This window comes from Pristiophorus japonicus, chromosome 2, assembly GCF_044704955.1.
Source record: "Pristiophorus japonicus isolate sPriJap1 chromosome 2, sPriJap1.hap1, whole genome shotgun sequence".
Taxonomy (NCBI): domain Eukaryota; kingdom Metazoa; phylum Chordata; class Chondrichthyes; family Pristiophoridae; genus Pristiophorus; species Pristiophorus japonicus.
The window spans coordinates 5,110,994-5,132,083 of record NC_091978.1 but is presented as its reverse complement, the minus strand read 5'-3'; the positions used below and the strand labels follow the sequence as shown (position 1 = coordinate 5,132,083).

General features: G+C 48.6%; 1 protein-coding gene across 5 annotated transcripts in view; it reads right to left on the bottom strand.

Moving 5' to 3' along the window:
- Window positions 1-21,090, bottom strand: part of znf638 (zinc finger protein 638) — a 207,623-nt gene that overhangs the window by 162,798 nt on the left and 23,735 nt on the right. The gene's annotated exons all lie outside the window — the stretch shown is intronic.

The following is a 21,090-nucleotide window of genomic DNA, read 5'->3' as shown; positions in this document are numbered from 1 at the left end:
GCTAACTCAGCACAGAAAGAAAAAATGGAACTGGCACAGAAGTTTAGATTTTGTACTGAGAGAGAAATTAAAAAACAAAATTGAATTTCAGTAAACAAAATAGCTATTAAAAATGTGTGGTCTCGTTTTAAATCAATTAAAAAAAAATTATTTGGCAAGTACTTGAATTAGAAGTTAAGAAAAAATTGGAGTTTAATCTAAAATGCTGTCTTTCCCGATGAGAAGATTTTTATTATGACCACTTTACCAATGATTTATGCTGTTTAACGGATTCCTAATTTCTAAGCAAGTTTTGAAGGCACAAAGACTTAAAAAAAAAGAATTTTTCGGATGATTACGTGAAGTCACGTGAAGACATCAGGCTTTCTTACAAACCTGTAAAGGAGTTAACCCTTTCCATTGACAGCTGTTTTAAACTGGACATTATTCATTTGGATTTCTTAATAAAATAAAGAAGACTCACCTGACAGACAGAGGAAATGGTGGGATATTCAGAATAAAAATAAAACGGAACTAGCTGGTCAAGAGTTAAAAGCTAATATAAACAGGCTGGAAGAGATGTTTTAAAAAACGGGACCAGACGGATAGTGCAGTGCGCAGCCATAGCACCATCACCTGTGGCAATAGAGCCAATGTACCCCACAGGGGGTAGGTGTAGGCCACAAACCCAACCTAACGATAAAGCAGACAGCGATGTTTGGAGGAATAGTGGTGGCATTGGAGTTGATTGGAGTTTGGATAATATTTAGATGGGTCATCGTGCAGGCTCGAGCATAGCAGACTCAAACGCAAAACCGATGGCAGCCCAGACAGGGACATGAAGTGATAGAGATGGTACGACTATAAAGAATATGGTTAACCTAATCCTTACCTTCGATTCCACAGAGTGACAGCGACACAAGTAGAGCAGAACCTAACACCTGGTGACGACCAGGCTATCTGTTTAAAATTGCAGATAAAACACTCACCAAGATGGGACCGCAGTGGTGACTCCGACTCTGGGGACTCATGATACTGGGAACCTCAAGACCCACGCAAACACTGGATGATACCAACGGATTGCAGCGCACTCAGGAAATAAACAACTACATGAACTATGGAGTCTTGTTTAATTTAACGGATGGAATGTGCATCCCAGCAGCCAAGGACAGGACTTATTTTAATGCATGGTTACAAGTGAATCCTAATAAGAACCGGGTATGTGTACAGTGCTCCACGGGTATAAGGAGCAGCTGCATTAAACGGAGGGATGTCAAAGGGCCCGATGAATATACTTTCGGCATAATTTGCGCGCCTCCGGGACAATCCCAGCAATCAGTCATCCGCAAAAACAGAGTGGGGCTGTGTGGGTACTACGAGGAGGTGGGGGCGGCTGCAATATCATTGTATATATGCTTCTCACCCCCTCCGACACCGCGCCCCATAAGAACCACTACATTGCCCGAGGAACTGTCTTGTCCCATAACTACTAAGGGACCAGAAAATGGGATTGTAATGTTCAACGAAGGGGAATTATTGTATGATAATGTTAAACATGAAATTGTGCCTGTTCTGATCAATATTTCAGGCATCCAGATGCCGGAATACTGTACGGAACAGTCAAGGAAAATGTACAACGTATTAAGTAGAGTTGTAATGCAGCAGGCTGCCGATGCAATGGGTGCCAGTAGATTCCGAGGACAGGGGTCAGCCCCCAGGATAAAGAGGGGAATAGTTAATGATATTGCCACCGTTTTCAATACAGGGACCTCCGTAGTAAACTCGATAGATATACAAGGGTTAAATGAGATGGTGGAACAGCTTAGAGGGGTGATGAAGGGGTTATTAGAGAGGGTGGAGCAAAACCAGGAAGACCAAGCCAACCTAGGAAAGGAGGGTGCCGAAATCCAGTTGGATGGCATCTCAGTCCTGGAAGCTCACGCCAAAACCATCAATCATCTCATTGATAGAGAAAAAGAAGATACAGGAAAGCAAAGACAGGGGCAACTCTGTCACACTTGTGGTCTGTGGATGGTGGGACAGATCCGCCACAATCTCGACCAGATCCAACGCGGGGAAGTACCCGATTGGATAGACAGTTCACATTTGCTCAGTTGGCTAACCAGAGGGGGACACTGGATAACTGTACTCTGAAGGGACTGACCCGAGTATACCCAGTGATTCCAGATTGCCAGATGGGAAGGAATACTGGGATAGGGATAGTCCTGATGATCCCTATAGCCACGCCGGACTCAGGGCCGTTCCCCCTATACCAACTAGAGAATATCGGAGTAATACGGGAAAACGTCTCCATACGTTACTATCTGACCACCACCTCCGCCGTTCGCCGAAACGACATACTTACCGGGATTTCCCTAACAGAATACAAGCAAAGGGGGGAGATCACAGTATGCCCTCACCCGGTAGGCCGAGGGGAGCTAGACGAGTGCGGGTTTAACCGAACCGACGGGTGTGTACTAGAAATAGTGCCCGCACACATGCACTTCGCGAGGGCAGGCTACGGAGGGAAGGGACGATACTGCGTCTCTACCACAGAGTGTTCATACCAGTATAATGACCTGCAGTGTACGATACCATAACCGAACTTTTGCTTTACGCCACTACGACCTGTCGCGATTGGGCAAGCGCAGATCACCCAGGTTAGGCGCCGGAAGCCCGAAGTTATTGATGTAACCGATCAGCTCCACGATCATTTGCAGGATTATGACGAGCCAGATCAGGTCCCTATCCTACATCTAACCGAAGTATTACGAGAATTGAGGCTCAGAGTGGGTCAATCCGTAAAGCTCTACCACCAACTGCAAACTAAAATCAAAGTACTGGAAGAAGATATCGATGTAGACTTACAAAGTCAGAGTTGGTGGAGAAAGGTCTGGGACTGGGGAATAAATGTGAACATCCATCCTTGGATTCGAATAATTTCACACATACTGGTCGGGATACAATTGATCTTAGCAATAACATGGGGCATAATGGTCTGCCAGGCATGCAGGCACCAAGCACAACGAAGAGGGACCCATGACCAGTCCCCGTATACTAAACAAGCCTGTCTAATAAAGGGGCAGGAGGATTTGGCCTTTGTCAATTTGATTTAAGCAATCGGGACTCCTGAAACCGCGTGACTGGCCAGTACGTTGAGGCAGGGAGTACCAGGCCGTGCACAGAATCTAATAAAAGTAGGGTGGTCGGTTAAAGGGGGACTAGGACTAGTCCCTTGACCGAAAGGGGGGAATTGTTGTAGGCATTAGGCACCTGCTGAATATATCAAAACACTCGGCATTAGGCACCTGCTGAATATATTTAAACTCATATAGGTTTAAAGTGGCCACATATAAAATGGCTGCCCAAGCATGATGGGAACCCCGTTAGTCAAGCAATGAACTGGGACTGACTGAGCAATAACCGAGCAATGACCCTGTGAGGCCCACTACCGGGAATGCCTTAGCTCACTCACTTGAGACAAGATAACTATAAACAAACCATTATAGTACCTGATGTGGAATGTCCTTTGACTAAGGACTTCACACAGCAGAGCCCGAGGAACAGAGATAAGGGGGGGGGGGCCCACCTCACATAACGAGGTCATTAATCAGCCCGAGCTGACAAAAACCGAGGTATCAGGGGAATTCTATTCGGTTAAATAAACCTACATGTAATCTATAATCGTTATGATTGGATTGTGTACAGCCGAAGTGGGCTGAGTAACTGTAAAGAACTATTGTAAAACATATAAATATCGATGAGTTTCTTTGTTCATTGGAGTAGAGTGCCTGGAGTTAATCAGAGGCTCTCTCCCCGCCGGTGAAAATAAAGGCCGCTTTGATGTTGGAACCGACTCTGAGTGTTGAGTGATTCTTCCGAGAAAACATTCACGCTAACAGTTACCTTCAATTCTGTGCGCTCTCATTTTTGCCCAGAATTCTTTGTGCGGAACCCCATCAGATGTTTTCTGGAAGTTCTTATCGACAACATCCGTTGACACTCCTCTATCCACCAGGCTAATAACCTCCTTAGCCAGCTAGAAAACAAGCGCAGGCAGCGGAAGGAGCGTGCGGCAAACCAGCCCCACCCACCCTTTCCCTCAACCACTGTCTGTCCCACCTGTGACACAGACTGTAATTCCCGTATTGGACTGTTCAGTCACCTGAGTTAGAGTGGAAGCAAGTCTTCCTCCATATCAAAGGACTGCCTCCTCAATTCGTTCAACTGGAAAATTCAACCATGACAACCATGACCTACTGACCCTTCACAAATCCATGCTGACTCTCTGAGCAACTGATAGTTGCCCAAGTGCGCAGTAACTCTGTCTCTGATTAAAGATTCCAGTGACTTTCCCAACAGTTGATGTTAAACTGACAGGTCTGAGTTTGCTGATTTATCCTTCACACCCTTCTTAAATAACGGAGTGCTGATTGTAATTTTCCACTTGAAAGGCACAGTTCCTGAATCTAGAGCTTTGGAAAATTGTAACACGCCTGCACTTTGTTCGCCTATTTCTTTTAATACCCAAAAGTGGAAACCATCCTATCCTGGAGATTTGTCCCGCTTAAGTCCCATTATTTTCTCCAATACTATTTTTTGAAACTTATATTAAATCGACTAAATCCCCCCTTGACTTATCTTTCCGTTCCATTGTACAAGTATTCCGTGCTCTTTCTCCACTGTGGAATTGAACAAGTCAGCCATTTCCTTGTTATCCATTATACTCTTGCCTGTGTCCATCTTTAATGCTCCCACCAATTCCTTTCCTTGAATATATTCACATAAACTTTTGTTGTTAGTTTTGATATCCCACACTCGATTTTCAGATTCCCTCATTCATTTCTTTGTATCCCTTTGTTGCTGTTTATAGCTCTCCCAGGCCACTGGGACATAGCTCTCTCTCTCGCTCACTTCTGGGTCAGAAGGTTGTGGGTTCAAGTCCCATTCCAGAAACTTGAGCCCAAAATCTAGGCTGACACTCCAGGGCAGTGCTGAGGGAGCGCCGTACTGTCAAAGGTAGCGTCTTTCAGATGAGGTGTTAAACCGAAGCTCCATCTGCTCTCTCAAGTGGCTGTAAAAGATTCTATGGCACTATTTTGAAGAAGAGCAGGGGAGTTATCCCTAATACACATTGGAATTCAGAAGAATGAGAGGTGATCCTATTGAAACATATAAGATAATGAGGGGGCTCGACAAGGTGGATGCAGAGAGGATATTTCCACTCATAGGGGAAACTAAAACTAGGGGGCATAGTCTCAGAGTAAGAGGCCGCCCATTTAAAACTGAGATGAGGAGAAATTTCTTCTCTCAGAGGGTTGTAAATCTGTGGAATTCTCTGCCCCGGAGAGCTGTGGAGGCTGGGTCATTGAATATATTTAAGGCGGAGCTAAGGGAATAAGGGGTTATGGGGAGCAGGCAGGGAAGTGGAGCTGAGTCCATGATCAGATCAGCCATGATCTTATTGAATGGTGGAGCAGGCTCGAGGAGCCAAATGGCCCACTCCTGCTCCTATTTCTTATGGTCTTATGTTCTAATGTCCTGGCCAATATTTATCTTGATATGAACATCACTAAAACAGATTAAGCCGAAAATTGCGGCCTCTTCGGGAGAGTACGATATGCACACGCGCCAAGTACCGGCTTTTGCGATCTGTCATAATGTCTTTTGACAGATCGCACGCATCCCCAGGAGCAGGACATTCGTGGGCGGAGATTTGGACGACATTTTCCCGTACGCTGGACTGTGATATTAGGTCTCCGGGTCCAATCCTACGTTCCACCAGGAAAAGCAGGTATTTTCGTTAAAAAACTTTCGGTTGGAGGCGTTTGCCGGCAGGAAGCCTCCGACTGCAATTTCCTTCCCGCCCATTATCTGCTTATCATCATATTGCTGTTTGTGGGAGCTTGCTGTGCGCATGTTGGCTGCCGCGTTTCCCACATTACTGGAATTCTTTGAGAATGTAATGAACAGGGTGGATGAAGGGGAACCAGTGGATGTGGTGTATTTGGACTTCCAGAAGGCATATAGAAGCATAGAAACATAGAAAATAGGTGCAGGAGTGGGCCATTCGACCCTTCGAGCCTGCACCACTGTTCAATAAGATCATGGCTGATCATTCACCTCAGTACCCCTTTCCTGCTTTCTCTCCATACCCCTTGATCCCTTTAGCCATAAGGGCCATATCTAACTCCCTCTCGAATATATCCAATGAACTGGCATCAACAACTCTCTGCGGTAGGGAATTCCACAGGTTAACAACTCTGTGAGTGAAGAAGTTTCTCCTCATCTCAGTCCTAAATGGCCTACCCCTTATCCTAAGACTGTGTCCCCTGGTTCTGAACTTCCCCAACATCGGGAACATTCTTCCTGCATCTAACCTGTCCAGGCCCGTCAGAATTTTATATGTTTTTATGAGATCCCCTCTCATCCTTCTAAACTCCGGTGAATACAGGCCCAGTCGATCCAGTCTCTCCTCATATGTCAATCCTGTCATCCCGGGAATCAATCTGGTGAACCTGCACTGCACTCCCTCAATAGCAAGAATGTCTTTCTCAGATTAGGAGACCAAAACTGAACACAATATTCCAGGTGAGGCCTCACTAAGGCCCTGTACAACTGCAGTAAGACCTCCCTGCTCCTATACTCAAATCCCTTAGCTATGAAGGCCAACATACCATTTGCCTTTGTTACCGCCTGCTGTACCTGCATGCCAACTTTTAATGACTGATGTACCATGACACTCAGGTCTCATTGCACCTCCCCTTTTCCTAATCTGCCACCATTCAGATAATATTCTTCCTTCGTGTTTTTGCCACCAAAATGGATAACCTCACATTTATCCACATTATACTGCATCTGCCATGCGTTTGCCCACTCACCTAACCTGTCCAAGTCATCCTGCAGTCTCTGAGTGTCCTCCTCACAGCTCACACCACCACCCAGTTTAGTGTTGTTGTGTATCTGTAAAACATGCACTCCCATGTTCCGCCACCAGGGAGTTCATCCCCTGAAGTCCAGGCCCAATAAGGGAATTAAGGGTTACGGGGAGCGGGCAGGTGAGTGGAGCTGAGTCCACGGCCAGATCAGCCATGATCTTGTTGAATGGCGGAGCAGGCTCGAAGAGCTAGATGGCCTACTCCTGTTCCTAATTCTTATGTTCTTATGTTCTTATATTATCCCCTGAAGTCCCAAGGGATCCCAGCATCCCTTGGGAGCACTGTATATAAGCCGGCCCCTATGGCCTGTTCCTCACTCTGGAGTGTCTGAATAAAGACTGAGGTCACTGTTACTTTAACCTCCCTGTGTGCAGCCTCATCTGTGTTAGGAACACAATAACTGGCGACGAGGATACTAATCCAATGCAAAGATGCAGCAAACTGTGGGCATCCTGGAGAAGTTCTCGGAGGGTGAGGACTGGAAAGTCTATGTCGAATGGTTAGACTAGTACTTTGTAACCAATGAGCTGGACGGAGAAGGAAGCGCTGCAAAAAGGAGAGCGGTCCTCCTCACAGTCTGCGGGGCACCGACCCATAGCCTCATGAAGAGTCTTCTGGCTCCGGTGAAACCCACAGATAAGTCGGATGAGGAGCTGTGTACACTGGTTCGGGAGCATCTTAATCCGAGGGAGAGTGTGCTGATGGTGAGGTATCGGTTCTACATGTGCCAGCGATCTGAAGGTCAGGAAGTGGCGAGCTACGTCGCCGAGCTAAGGCGACTTGCAGGACAATGTGAGTTTGATGGCTACCTGGAACAAATGCTCAGAGACATTTTTGTACTGGGCATTGGCCACAAGACCATCCTACGAAAACCTTTGACTGTAGAGACACCGACCCTCAGTAAGGCCATTGCGATAGCACAGGCATTTATGTCCACCAGTGATAACACCAAACAAATCTCTCAGCACACAAGTGCTAGCAATGTTCATAAATTAACTGGAACTGTGTTGACGAGCAGAAATGTACAGGGCAGAAACCACGAGTCTGCAACTGCCAGCAGACCTCAGGTGACCCAGATGACTCAGAGTCCCCAACAAAGAATGAATGCAAGGCAATTCACACCTTGTTGGCATTGTGGAGGCTTCCATTCAGCCCATTCATGCTGCTTCAAAGGGTATGTTTGCAAGAGCTGTGGAACAATGGGGCACCTCCAACGAACTTGCAAATGAGCTGCAAGCTCTGCAAAACCTGCTAACCACCTTGTGGCAGAGGAAGATCGGTCCATGGTGGACCAAAGCAATTTCGAGCCTCAGAGAGAGGAGGCAGATGCTGAAGTACACGGGGTGCACACATTTTCGACGAAATGTCCACCTATAATGCTAAACGTAAAATTGAATGGCTTACCCGTAGCCATGGAACTGGACACTGACGCTAGCCAATCCATCATGAGTAAAAAGATGTTTGAGAGACTGTGGTGCAACAAGGCATTCAGACCAGCCCTGAGCCCCATCCACACGAAACTGAGAATGTACACCAAAGAGCTTATCACTGTCCTGGGCAGTGCCATTGTCAAGGTCACCTACGAGAGCACGGTGCACGAACTGCCACTCTGGATTGGAGCTGGCTGGGCAAAATCCGCTGGAACTGGGATGACATCCGAGCGCTATCACATGTCGATGAGACCTCATGTACCCAGGTTCTTAACAAATTTCCTTCCCTTTTTGAGCCAGGCATTGGAAACCTTTCCGGGGCGAAGGTGCGGATCCACTTGGTCCCAGAGGCACAACCCATTCACCACAAGGCGCGAGCGGTACCTCACATGATGAGGGAGAGAGTGGAAATCGAGCTGGACAGGCTGCAACGCGAGGGCATCATCTCCCCAGTGGAATTCAGCGAGTGGGCCAGCCCGATTGATCCAGTACTCAAAAGTGATGGCACAGCCAGGATTTACTGCGATTATAAAGTAACTATTAATCGTTTCTCGCTACAGGACCAATACCCGCTACCTAAGGCAAGACATTCACCAAGCTCGACCTGACTTCGGCCTACATGACGCAGGAGCTGGAGGAGTCTTCGAAGGGCCTCACCTGCATCAACACGCACAAGGCACATCTACAACAGATGCCCGTTTGGAATTCGGTCGGCTGCAGCGATCTTCCAGAGAAACATGGAGAGCCTACTCAAGTCGGTACCACACACGGTGGTCTTTCAGGATGACATATTGGTCACGGGTCGGGACACCGTCGAGCACCTACAAAACCTGGAGGAGGTCCTCCAGCGACTGGATCACGTAGGGCTGCAGCTGATGAGGTTGAAATGTTTCTTCATGGCAACAGAAGTGGAGTTTTTGGGGAGAAAGATCACGGCGGACGGCATTCGACCCACAGACGCCAAGACAGAGGCTATCAGGAACGCGCCCAGGCCACAGAATGTCACGGAGCTGCGGTCGTTCCTGGAACTCCTCAACTATTTTGGTAACTTCCTACCGGGGTTAAGCACCCTCTTAGAGCCCCTACATGTGTTATTGCGTAAAGGTGAGAACTGGGTATGGGGAAAAAAACAAGTAATTGCTTTTGAGAAAGCCAGAAACGTTTTATGCTCCAACAAGCTGCTTGTATTGTATAACCCGTGTAAAAGACTTGTGCTAGCATGTGATGCGTCGTCGTATGGAGTCGGGTGTTGTATTACAACAAGCTAATGTTGCGGGGAAGTTGCAACCTGTCGCTATTGCTTCCAGGAGCTTGTCTAAGGCCGAGAGGGCCTACAGCATGATTGAGAAAGAGGCATTAGCGTGTGTGTTCGCGGTAAAGAAAATGCATCAGTACCTGTTTGGCCTTAAATTTGAGCTGGAAACCGATCACAAGCCCTTCACATCCCTGTTCACTGAAAACAAGGGGATAAATTCCCTGGTCCTGATGGAATGCATCCCAGGGTATTAAAAGAGATGGCGGAAGTTATAGCAGATGCATTCATTATAATCTACCAAAATTCTCTGGACTCTGGGGGGGTACCAGCGGATTGGAAAGCAGCTAATGTAACGCCTCTGTTTAAAAAAGGGGGCAGACACAAGGCAGGTAACTATAGGCCGGTTAGTTTAATATCCGTCATGGGGACAATGCTTGAAACTATCATTAAGGAAGAAATAGCGGGACATCTAGATAGGAATAGTGCAATCAAGCAGACGCAGCATGGATTCATGAAGGGGAAATCATGTTTAACTCATTTACTGGAATTCTTTGAGGATATAACGCGCATGGTGGATAGAGGTGTACTGATGGATGTGGTGTATTTAGATTTCCAAAAGGCATTCGATAAGGTGCCACACAAAAGGTTACTGCAGAAGATAGAGGTACACGGAGTCAGAGGAAATGTATTAGCATGGATAGAGAATTGGCTGGCGAACAGAAAGCAGAGAGTCGGGATAAATGGGTCCTTTTCGGGTTGGAAATCGGTGGTTAGTGGTGTGCTACAGGGATCGGTGCTGGGACCACAACTGTTTACAATATACATAGATGACCTGGAAGAGGGGACAGAGTGTAGTGTAACAAAATTTGCAGATGACACAAAGATTAGTGGGAAAGCGGGTTGTGAGGAGGACACAGAGACGCTGCAAAGAGATTTGGATAGGTTAAGCGAATGGGCTAAGGTTTGGCAGATGGAATACAATGTCGGAAAGTGTGAGGTTATCCACCTTGGGAAAAAAAACAGGAAAAGGGAATATTATTTGAACGGGGAGAAATGACAACATGCTGAGGTGCAGAGGGACCTGGGGGTCCTTGTGCATGAATCCCAAAAAGTTAGTTTGCAGGTGCAGCAGGTAATCAGGAAGGCGAATGGAATGTTGGCCTTCATTGCGAGAGGGATGGAGTACAAAAGCAGGGAGGTCCTGCTGCAACTGTATAGGATATTGGTGAGGCCGCACCTGGAGTACTGCGTGTAGTTTTAGTCACCTTACTTAAGGAAGGATATACTGGCTTTGGAGGGGGTACAGAGACGATTCACTAGGCTGATTCCGGAGATGAGAGGGTTACCTTATGATGATAGATTGAGTAGACTGGGTCTTTACTCGTTGGAGTTCAGAAGGATGAGGGGTGATCTTCTCGAAACATTTAAAATAATGAAAGGGATAGACAAGATAGAGGCAGAGAGGTTGTTTCCATTGGTCGGGGAGACTAGAACTAGGGGGCACAGCCTCAAAATACGGGGGAGCCAATTTAAAACCGAGTTGAGAAGGAATTTCTTCTCCCAGAGGGTTGTGAATCTGTGGAATTCTCTGCCCAAGGAAGCAGTTGAGGCTAGTTCATTGAATATTTTCAAGTCACAGATAGATAGATTTTTAACCAATAAAGGAATTAAGGGTTATGGGGAGCGGGCGGGTAAGTGGAGCTGAGTCCACGGCCAGATCAGCCATGATCTTGTTGAATGGCGGAGCAGGCTCGAGGGGCTAGATGGCCTACTCCTGTTCCTAATTCTTATGTTCTTATGTTCTTATATTATCCCCTGAAGTCTATATATAAGCCGGCCCCTAAGGCTTGTTCCTCACTCTGGAGTGTCTTACTAAAGACTGAGGTCACTGTTACTTTAACCTCCCTGTGTGCAGCCTCATCTGTGTTAGGAACACAATAAGTGTCATCTGCAAACTTGGAGATATTACACTCAATTCCTTCATCTAAATCATTGATGTATATTGTAAATAGCTGGGGTCCCAGCACTGAGCCCTGCGACACCCCACTAGTCACTGCCTGCCATTCTGAAAAGGACCTGTTTATCCCGACTCTCTGCTTCCTGTCTGCCAACCAGTTCTCTATCCACGTCAGTACATTACCCCCAATACCATGTGCTTTAATTTTGCACACCAATCTCTTGTGTGGGTTCTTGTCAAAAGCCTTTTGAAAGTCCAAATACACCACAACCACTGGTTCTCCCTTGTCCACTCTGCTAGTTACATCCTCAAAAAATTCTGGAAAGATTTGTCAAGCATGATTTCCCTTTCATAAATCCATGCTGACTTGGACCGATCCTGTCACTGCTTTTCAAATGCGCTGTTATTTCATCTTTAATAATTGATTCCAACATTTTCCCCACTACTGATGTCAGGCTAACCGGTCTATAATTACCCGCTTTCTCTCTCCCGCCTTTCTTAAAAAGTGATGTTACATTAGCTACCCTCCAGTCCATAGGAACTGATCCAAAGTCGATAAACAAGGTGCCACATTCGATAAGGTGCCACATAAAAGGTAACCGCACAAGATAAAAGTTCACGGGGTTCGGGGTAATATATTAGCAGGGATAGAGGATTGGCTAACTAACAGAGAACAGAGAGTCGGGATAAATGGTTCATTCTCGGGTTGGCAACCAGTAACTAGTGGGGTGCCGCAGGGATCAGTGCTGGGACACCAACTATTTACAATCTATATTAATGACTTGGAAGACAGGACTGAGTGTAATGTAGCCAAGTTTACTGAAGACACAAAGATGGGAGGACAAGCAATGTGTGAGAAGGACACATAAACCTGCAAAAGGACATAGACAGGCTAAGTGAGTGGGCAAAAATTTGGCAGATGGAGTATAATGTTGGGAAGTGTGAGGTCATGCACTCTGGCAGAAAAAAATCAAAGAGCAAGTTATTATTTAAATGGAGAAAGATTGCAAAGTGCCGCAGTACAGTGGGACCTGGGGGTACTTGTGCAAGAAACACAAAAGGTTAGTATGCAGGTACAGCAAGTGATCAGGAGGCCAATGGTATCTTGGTCTTTATTGCAAATGGGGATGGAGTATAAAAGCAGAGAAGTCTTGCTACAGTTATACAGGGTATTGGTGAGATCACATTTGGAATACTGCGTGCAGTTTTGGTTTCCATATTTACGAAAGGATATAGTTGCTTTGGAGGCAGTTCAGAGAAGGTTCACTCGGTTGATCCCGGGGATGAGGGGGTTGACTTATGAGGAAAGGTTGAGTAGGCTGGGCCTCTACTCATTGGAATTCAGAAGAATGAGAGGTGATCTTATCAAAATGTGTAAGATTATGAGGGGGCTTGACAAGGTGGATGCAGAGAGAATGTTTCCACTGATGGGGGAAACTAGAACTAGGGGGCATGATCTTAGAATAAGGGGCCACCCATTTAAAACTGAGATGAGGAGAAATTTCTTCTCTCTGAGGGTTGTAAATCTGTGGAATTCGCTGCCTCAGAGAGCTGTGGAAGCTGGGACATTGAATAAATTTAGGACAGAGATAGACAGTTTCTTAAATGATAAGGGAATAAGGGGTTATGGGGAGCGGGCAGGGAAGTGGAGCTGAGTCCATGATCGGATCAGCCATGATCGTATTAAATGGCGGAGCAGGTTCGAGGGGCCGTATGGACTACTCCTGCTCCTATTTCTTATGTTCTTATTACAACAATGACTGCACTCCAAAAGTACTTAATTGGCTGTAAAGCGCTTTGAGATGTCCAGTGGTCATGAAAGGCGCTATATAAATGCAAGCCCTTCCTTTCTTCCTTATGTCACTCTCGTTCCGAATCTTGAACCTTACTGTGGCAAATGTTACTGGCACATCCTGAGGTTGTGAAAGGCGCTATAGAAATGCAAGTCTTTCTTTTGTTTCCACTTTCCTTGCACGAGCCTTTTCCTTCAGCTTGCTGCTGTCTCTTACCTCGAGCAGAAGGAAGCGCGAAGAGAACGATTGACACCAAGGGATGTTTATTCAAACATGGGGGGGGGGCGAAACTGCCCCTCTAGGGGGCGCTAACAGGGTGCAATGGCATTTTCGCCCAGGGGAGGGGGCGCAGCTGCCTCATGGGAAATGTGGCGGAGGTTGGGGGGGGGCGGCTGTGCTGGCAGCGCCGTGCCCCGCAATTCATGCCCCAGGCAGCCGCGCAACCGGTGATGACGTCACCGCCCCGACCCCTCACCCCCCCGACCCCTCACCGACCCCTCACCGCCCCGACCCCTCACCGACCCCTCACCGCCCCGACCCCTCACCGACCCCTCACCGACCCCTCACCGCCCCGACCCCTCACCGACCCTTCACCGCCCCGACCCCTCACCGCCCCGACCCCTCACCGACCCCTCACCGACCCCTCACCGCCCCGACCCCTCACCGATCCCTCACCGCCCCGATCCCTCACCGACCCCTCACCGCTCTGACCCCTCACCCCCCGACCCCTCACCCCCGACCCCTCACCAACCCCTAACCGCCCCGACCCCTCACCGACCCCTCACCGACCCGACCTCTCACCCCCGACCCCTCACCCCCTGACCCCTCACCCCCGACCCCTCACCGACCCCTCACCGACCCCTCACCGCCCCGACCCCTCACCCCCGCCCCCTCACCGACCACCTCTCACCCCCGACCCCTCACCGACCCCTCACCGCCCCGACCCCTCATCCCCCCCGACCCCTCACCCCCCGACCCCTCACCCCCCCGACCCCTCACCGCCCTGCGGAGGAAATTGTCCCATGGGCCACAAAACTGACGTACATCCACCGCTGGGGCACCCCTAAAAGGTCAGGCCTTTAGCGCCCTGGGCCGCCATATTTATTTGTCGGCCAACAATGGTGGCCCTCGCCTTGACTGGGCGGCCCTCGTGCAGCCCGGTGCTCCGTTTTGCGTGCCGGGCTGCTGGGCCGGTTGATCGCCTCCCTGGTGGGCCAGTAGAGTGTGCTGTGGCCCTCCCCTTTAATTAAAGGCGAGGGGCGTTGTAGCATTGGCCTGCTCCATGCGGTGTTGGACACAGCACCATGCTGCTGCCCCGGGAGCGCTCCTGAAAGGAAGCGGAACGCTGGAGGCAGCACTCCCCGTCCTTTGAGGGACACACGGCCCAATTCCGCGTCGGGGACGGGGAGTTCGGGGACGGGTGCAGGAAGTCCTGGCTCGGAGGTTTACCGCCTCCAATCGGGGCGAAGAGCAATTTCCAGCCCAGGGTGCTTTATCACAAGGCAGGCACAATGACATCATCTAAAGGGGGATTGGGTCGGGATTTTAAAGGAAGAATATAAAAGGATGTGGGAAGGAGGAAGGGAAATGGCTTCGATTAGAAAGCTCCAGTTTAAGAGCGAACACGCGCGCGATGGGCTGAATGGCCTGCCCACGGCGAGAGGCCAGGAAATCATCGCCTGACCTGGGACGGACTCCCTCCACCAACATTCGTGCTGTGTCAGCGAACAAGTTGCATTGATAAGCGGTTTGCGGGAGGATTTGAAGAATCTCGATTGAGGTCCTGAAATAGCATTCAGCCCCTGTCCCGGAGCCAAGGAAATGTCGTCAATCACACACAGCTGTCTGCCGTTCAATAACCGAGGTGTGAAGTTACATGTTCGGCTCGGGAAGGCCGCTGGCTGAGAACCTCTGCAATTTCACCGAGACCCTGGCGGAGGAACGTGATGGGCCCTCAACAAGCTGCTGGCTCATGGACCTCAGGGCACCTCAGTCCAGTTCCCCACAGAGTCCTGAATCTCACATCGAATTGGACAATGGTCCACAGTGGGGGCGGAAGGGGGAAAGGGCCATACTGGGATAACAGAGGAGCTTTACTCTGTATCTAACCCCGTGCTGTACCTGCCCTGGGAGTGTTTGATGGAACAGTGTAGAGGGAGCTTTACTCTGTATCTAACCCGTGCTGTACCTGCCCTGGGAGTGTTTGATGGAACAGTGTAGAGGGAGCTTTACTCTGCATCTAACTCATGCTGTACCTGCCCTGGGAGTGTTTGATGGGAGAGCGTAGAGGGAGCTTTACTCTGCATCTAACTCATGCTGTACCTGCCCTGGGAGTGTTTGATGGGAGAGCGTAGAGGGAGCTTTACTCTGTATCTAACCTCGTGCTGTACCTGCCCTGGGAGTGTTTGATGGGACAGTGTAGAGCGAGCTTTACTCTGTATCTAACCCCGTGCTGTACCTGCCCTGGGAGTGTTTGATGGGAGAGTGTAGAGGGAGCTTTACTCTGTATCTAACCCGTGCTGTACCTGCCCTGGGAGTGTTTGATGGGAGAGCGTAGAGGGAGCTTTACTCTGTATCTAACCTCGTGCTGTACCTGCCCTGGGAGTGTTTGATGGGACAGTGTAGAGCGAGCTTTACTCTGTATCTAACCCCGTGCTGTACCTGCCCTGGGAGTGTTTGATGGGACAGTGTAGAGGGAGCTTTACTCTGTATCTAACCCCGTGCTGTACCTGCCCTGGGAGTGTTTGATGGGACAGTGTAGAGGGAGCTTTACTCTGTATCTAACCCCGTGCATTACCTGCCCTGGGAGTGTTTGATGGGACAGTGTAGAGGGAGCTTTACTCTGTATCTAACCTGTGCTGTACCTGCCCTGGGAGTGTTTGATGGGACAATGTAGAGAGAGCTTTACTCTGTATCTAACCTGTGCTGTACCTGCCCTGGGAGTATGTGACAGAAACATAGAAACATAGAAAATAGGTGCAGGAGTAGGCCATTCGGCCCTTCGAACCTGCACCACCATTCAATAAGATCATGGCTGTTCATTCCCTCAGTACCCCTTTCCTGCTTTCTCTCAATAACCCTTGATCCCTTTAGCCGTAAGGGCCATATCTAACTCCCTCTTGAATATATCCAATGAACTGGCATCAACAACTCTCTGCGGCAGGGAATTCCACAGGTTAACAACTCTGAGTGAAGAAGTTTCTCCTCATCTCAGTCCTAAATGGCCTACCCCTTAGACTATGTCCCCTGGTTCTGGACTTCCAGAACATCAGGAACATTCTTCCTGCATCTAACCTGTCCAGTCCTGTCAGAATTTTATATGTTTCTATGAGATCCCCTCTCATCCTTCTAAACTCCAGTGAATAAAGGCCCAGTTGATCCAGTCTCTCCTCATATGTCAGCCCAGCCATCCCTGGAATCAGTCTGGTGAACCTTCGCTGCACTCCCTCAACAGCAAGAACGTCCTTCCTCAGATTAGGAGACCAAAACTGAACACAATATTCCAGGTGAGGTCTCACCAAGTCCCTGTACAACTGCAGTAAGACCTCCCTGCTCCTATATTCAAATCCCCTAGCTATGAAGGACAACATACCATTTGCCGTCTGCTATACCTGTATGCCAACTTTCAATGACTGATGAATCATGACACCCAGGTCTCGTTGCACCTCCCCTTTTCCTAATCTGCCACCATTCAGATAATATTCTGTCTTTGTGTTTTTGCCCCCAAAGTGGATAACCTCACATTTATCCACATTATACTGCATCTGCCATGCATTTGCCCACTCACCTAACCTGTCCAAATCACCCTGCAGCCTCTTAGCATCCTCCTCACAGCTCACAATGCTACCCAGTTTAGTGTCATCTGCAAACTTGGAGATATTACACTCAATTCCTTCATCCAAATCATTAATGTATATTGTAAAGAGATGGGGTCCCAGCACTGAGCCCTGCGGCACCCCACTAGTCACTGCCTGCCATTCTGAAAAAGACCCGTTTATCCCGACTCTCTGCTTCCTGTCTGCCAACCAGTTCTCTATCCACGTCAGTACATTACCCCCAATACCATGTGCTTTAATTTTGCACACCAATCTCTTGTGTGGGACCTTGTCAAAAGCCTTTTGAAAGTCCAAATACACCATATCCACTGGTTCTCCCTTGTCTACTAGTTACATCCTCAAAAAATTCTGGAAGATTTGTCAAGCATGATTTCCCTTTCATAAATCCATGCTGACGTGGACCGATCCTGTCACTGCTTTCCAAATGCGCTGTTATTTCATCTTTAATAATTGATTGCAACATTTTCTCCACTACTGATGTCAGGCTAACCAGTCTATAATTACCCGTTTTCTCTCTCCCTCCTTTTTTAAAAAAGTGGTGTTACATTAGCTACCCTCCAATCCATAGGAACTGATCCAGAGTCGATAGACTGTTGGAAAATGATCACCAATGCATCCACTATTTCTAGGGTCACTTCCCTAAGTTCTCTGGGATGCAGACTATCAGGCCCCGGGGATTTATCGGCCTTCAATCCCATCAATTTGCCTAACAATATTTCCCACCTAATAAGGATATCCTTCAGTTCTTCCTTCTCACTAGACCCTCGGTCCCCTTGTATTTCCAGAAGGTTATTTGTGTCTTCCTTCGTGAAGACAGAACCAAAGTATTTGTTCAATTGGTCTGCCATTTCTTTGTTCCCGATTATAAATTCACCTGAATCCGACTGCAAGGGACTTACGTTTGTCTTCATTAATCTTTTTCTATTCACATATCTATAGAAGCTTTTGCAGTCAGTTTTTATGTTACCAGCAAGCTTCTTCTCGTACTCTATTATCCCCCCTACTAATTAAACCCCTTGTCCTCCTCTGCTGAATTCTAAATTTCTCCCAGTCCTCAGGGACAGTGTGGAGGAGCTTTACTCTGTATCTAACCCGTGCTGTACCTGCCCTGGGAATGTTTGATGGGGCTGTGTAGAGGGAGCTTTACTCTGTATCTAACCCCATGCTGTACCTGCCCTGGGAGTGTTTGATGGGAGAGCGTAGAGGGAGCTTTACTCTGTATCTAACCCCGTGCTGTACCTGCCCTGGGAGTGTTTGATGGGACAGTGTAGAGGGAGCTTTACTCTGTATCTAACCCCGTGCTGTACCTGCCCTGGGAGTTTTTGATGGGACAGTGTAGTGGGAGCTTTACTCTGTATTTAACCCGTGCTGTACCTGCCCTGGGAGTGTTTGATGGGACAGTGTAGAGGGAGCTTTACTCTGTATCTAACCCGTGTTGTACCTGCCCTGGGAGTGTTTGATGGGAGAGTGTAGGGGGAGCTTTACTCTGTATTTAACCCCGTGCTGTACCTGCCCTGGGAGTGTTTGATGGGACAGTGTAGAGCGAGCTTTACTCTGTATCTAACCCCGTGCTGTACCTGCCCTGGGAGTGTTTGATGGGCCAGTGTAGAGGGAGCTTTACTCTGTATCTAACCCCGTGCTGTACCTGCCCTGGGAGTGTTTGATGGGACAGCGTAGAGGGAGCTTTACTCTGCATCTAACCCCGTGTTGTACCTGCCCTGGGAGTGTTTGATGGGACAGTGTAGAGGGAGCTTTACTCTGTCTCTGACCAGTACTGTACCTGCCCTGGGAGTGCTTGATGGGACAGTGTAGAGGGAGCTTTACTCTGTATCTAACCCTGTGCTGTACCTGCCCTGGGAGTGTTTGATGGGACAGTGTAGAGGGAGCTTTACTCTGTATCTAACCCCGTGCTGTACCTGCCCTGGGAGTGTTTGATGGGACAGTGTAGAGGGAGATTTACTCTGTATTTAACCCGTGCTGTACCTGCCCTGGGAGTGTTTGATGGGACAGTGTAGAGGGAGCTTTACTCTGTATCTAACCCGTGTTGTACCTGCCCTGGGAGTGTTTGATGGGAGAGTGTAGGGGGAGCTTTACTCTGTATCTAACCCCGTGCTGTACCTGCCCTGGGAGTGTGTGATGGGACAGTGTAGAGGGAGCATTACTCTGTATCTAACCCCGTGCTGAACCTGCCCTGGGAGTGTTTGATGGGACAGTGTAGAGGGAGCTTTACTCTGTCTCTGACCAGTACTGTACCTGCCCTGGGAGTGCTTGATGGGACAGTGTAGACGGAGCTTTGCTCTGTATCTAACCCCGTGCTGTACCTGCCCTGGGAGTGTGTGATGGGACAGTGTAGAGGGAGCTTTACTCTGTATCTAACCCCGTGCTGTACCTGCCCTGGGAGTGTGTGATGCGACAGTGTAGAGGGAGCTTTACTCTGCATCTAACCCCATGTTGTACCTGCCCTGGGAGTGCTTGATGGGACAGTGTAGAGGGAGCTTTGCTCTGTATCTAACCCCGTGCTGTACCTGCCCTGGGAGTGTGTGATGGGACAGTGTAGAGGGAGCTTTACTCTGTATCTAACCCCATGCTGTACCTGCCCTGGGAGGGTTTGATGGGACAGTGTAGAGGGAGCGTTACTCTGTATCTGACCAGTACTGTACCTGCCCAGCACTGTGCTCCAGACCCGTTAAGGTGCAGAGTTGCATTGCTGGCTTAGCCATCAAGTCAGCAAATAAAACCTGTGACTGGACCCGCGGAGACCTTGCGACGTGATAATCCCCAAGAGATGGCTGGCTCTCGAAATCTTGGAGCCTGCTCTTCCCAACGCATTAAGCGTGGAGTGGCTATTAATCTGCTCAGGCCTTACACGGGCACAGAGGCTCTACCTACAGTTAAAAATAATCGCCCGTAATTTTAGCTTGTGATAAAGAGGATTTGTTCAGTGACGGGTCAGGAGCCAGCTGTCACTACTGCAGGAATGGGCCTTTCTGGGGCCTATGTCATAATCTGCAGTGGGAGATACAGTAAAAACAGAATGTGTGAACTCTCATAAGGACATAAGAATTCGGAGTGGGAGGAGGGCACAAGGCCCCTCGAGCCGGTTCCCCCATTCAAAACGATCAGGGCTGATCTTCAACATCAACTCCACTTTCCCGCCCGATTTCCATATCCCTCGATTCCCCGAGAGTCCAACAATCTATCGATCTCAGCCTTGAATATGCTCACTTATTCAAAGTAGCCACAGCCCTCTGGGGCAGAGAATTCCAAAGATTCACCACCCTCTGAGTGAAGAAATTTCTTCTCATCTCAGTCCTAAATGGCCGACCCCTTATTCTGAGACTGTGACCCCTGGTTCTAGACTCTCCAGCCCGGGGGAAACATCCTCCCTGCATCTACCCTGTCAATCCCCCTCAGAATCTTATATGTTTCAATGAGATCACCTCTCATTCTTCTAAACTCCAAAGAGTATAGGCTCAAGCTCCTCATTCTCTCCTCGTAGGTCGACACAGTCATCCCAGGAATGAATGGAGTTGACCATCTGAGAGCAGGATAAGTGTCCCCCCCTGCTCCTCCCCTGCAGTTGTTAACGCTTCCAGGAAACTTCCTTCCTCCGGTCTGGAGGCCACCCTTCAGGTCTCTGCCAAGACAGTGAGCGTTGGTGGACAATTCGACTAAGCAGGGCATCACAACCGAGCACAGTCCTCTTTCCCAATCAACATCCGCACACTTGCACTTGGCAATGGGAGGGCAGGGGGTTGGGAGGGTTGTGACCAGGAGCAGGAATCCTGGTAGCTGAGATCAGGACTCCTGAGACCAATTATAATCTTAGCTGAAATTAGTTAACTCAAAATAGACCAGGAATGGTGCCTGGGGGGTTTCTGGTCTGTTTAGAACAGGAATGA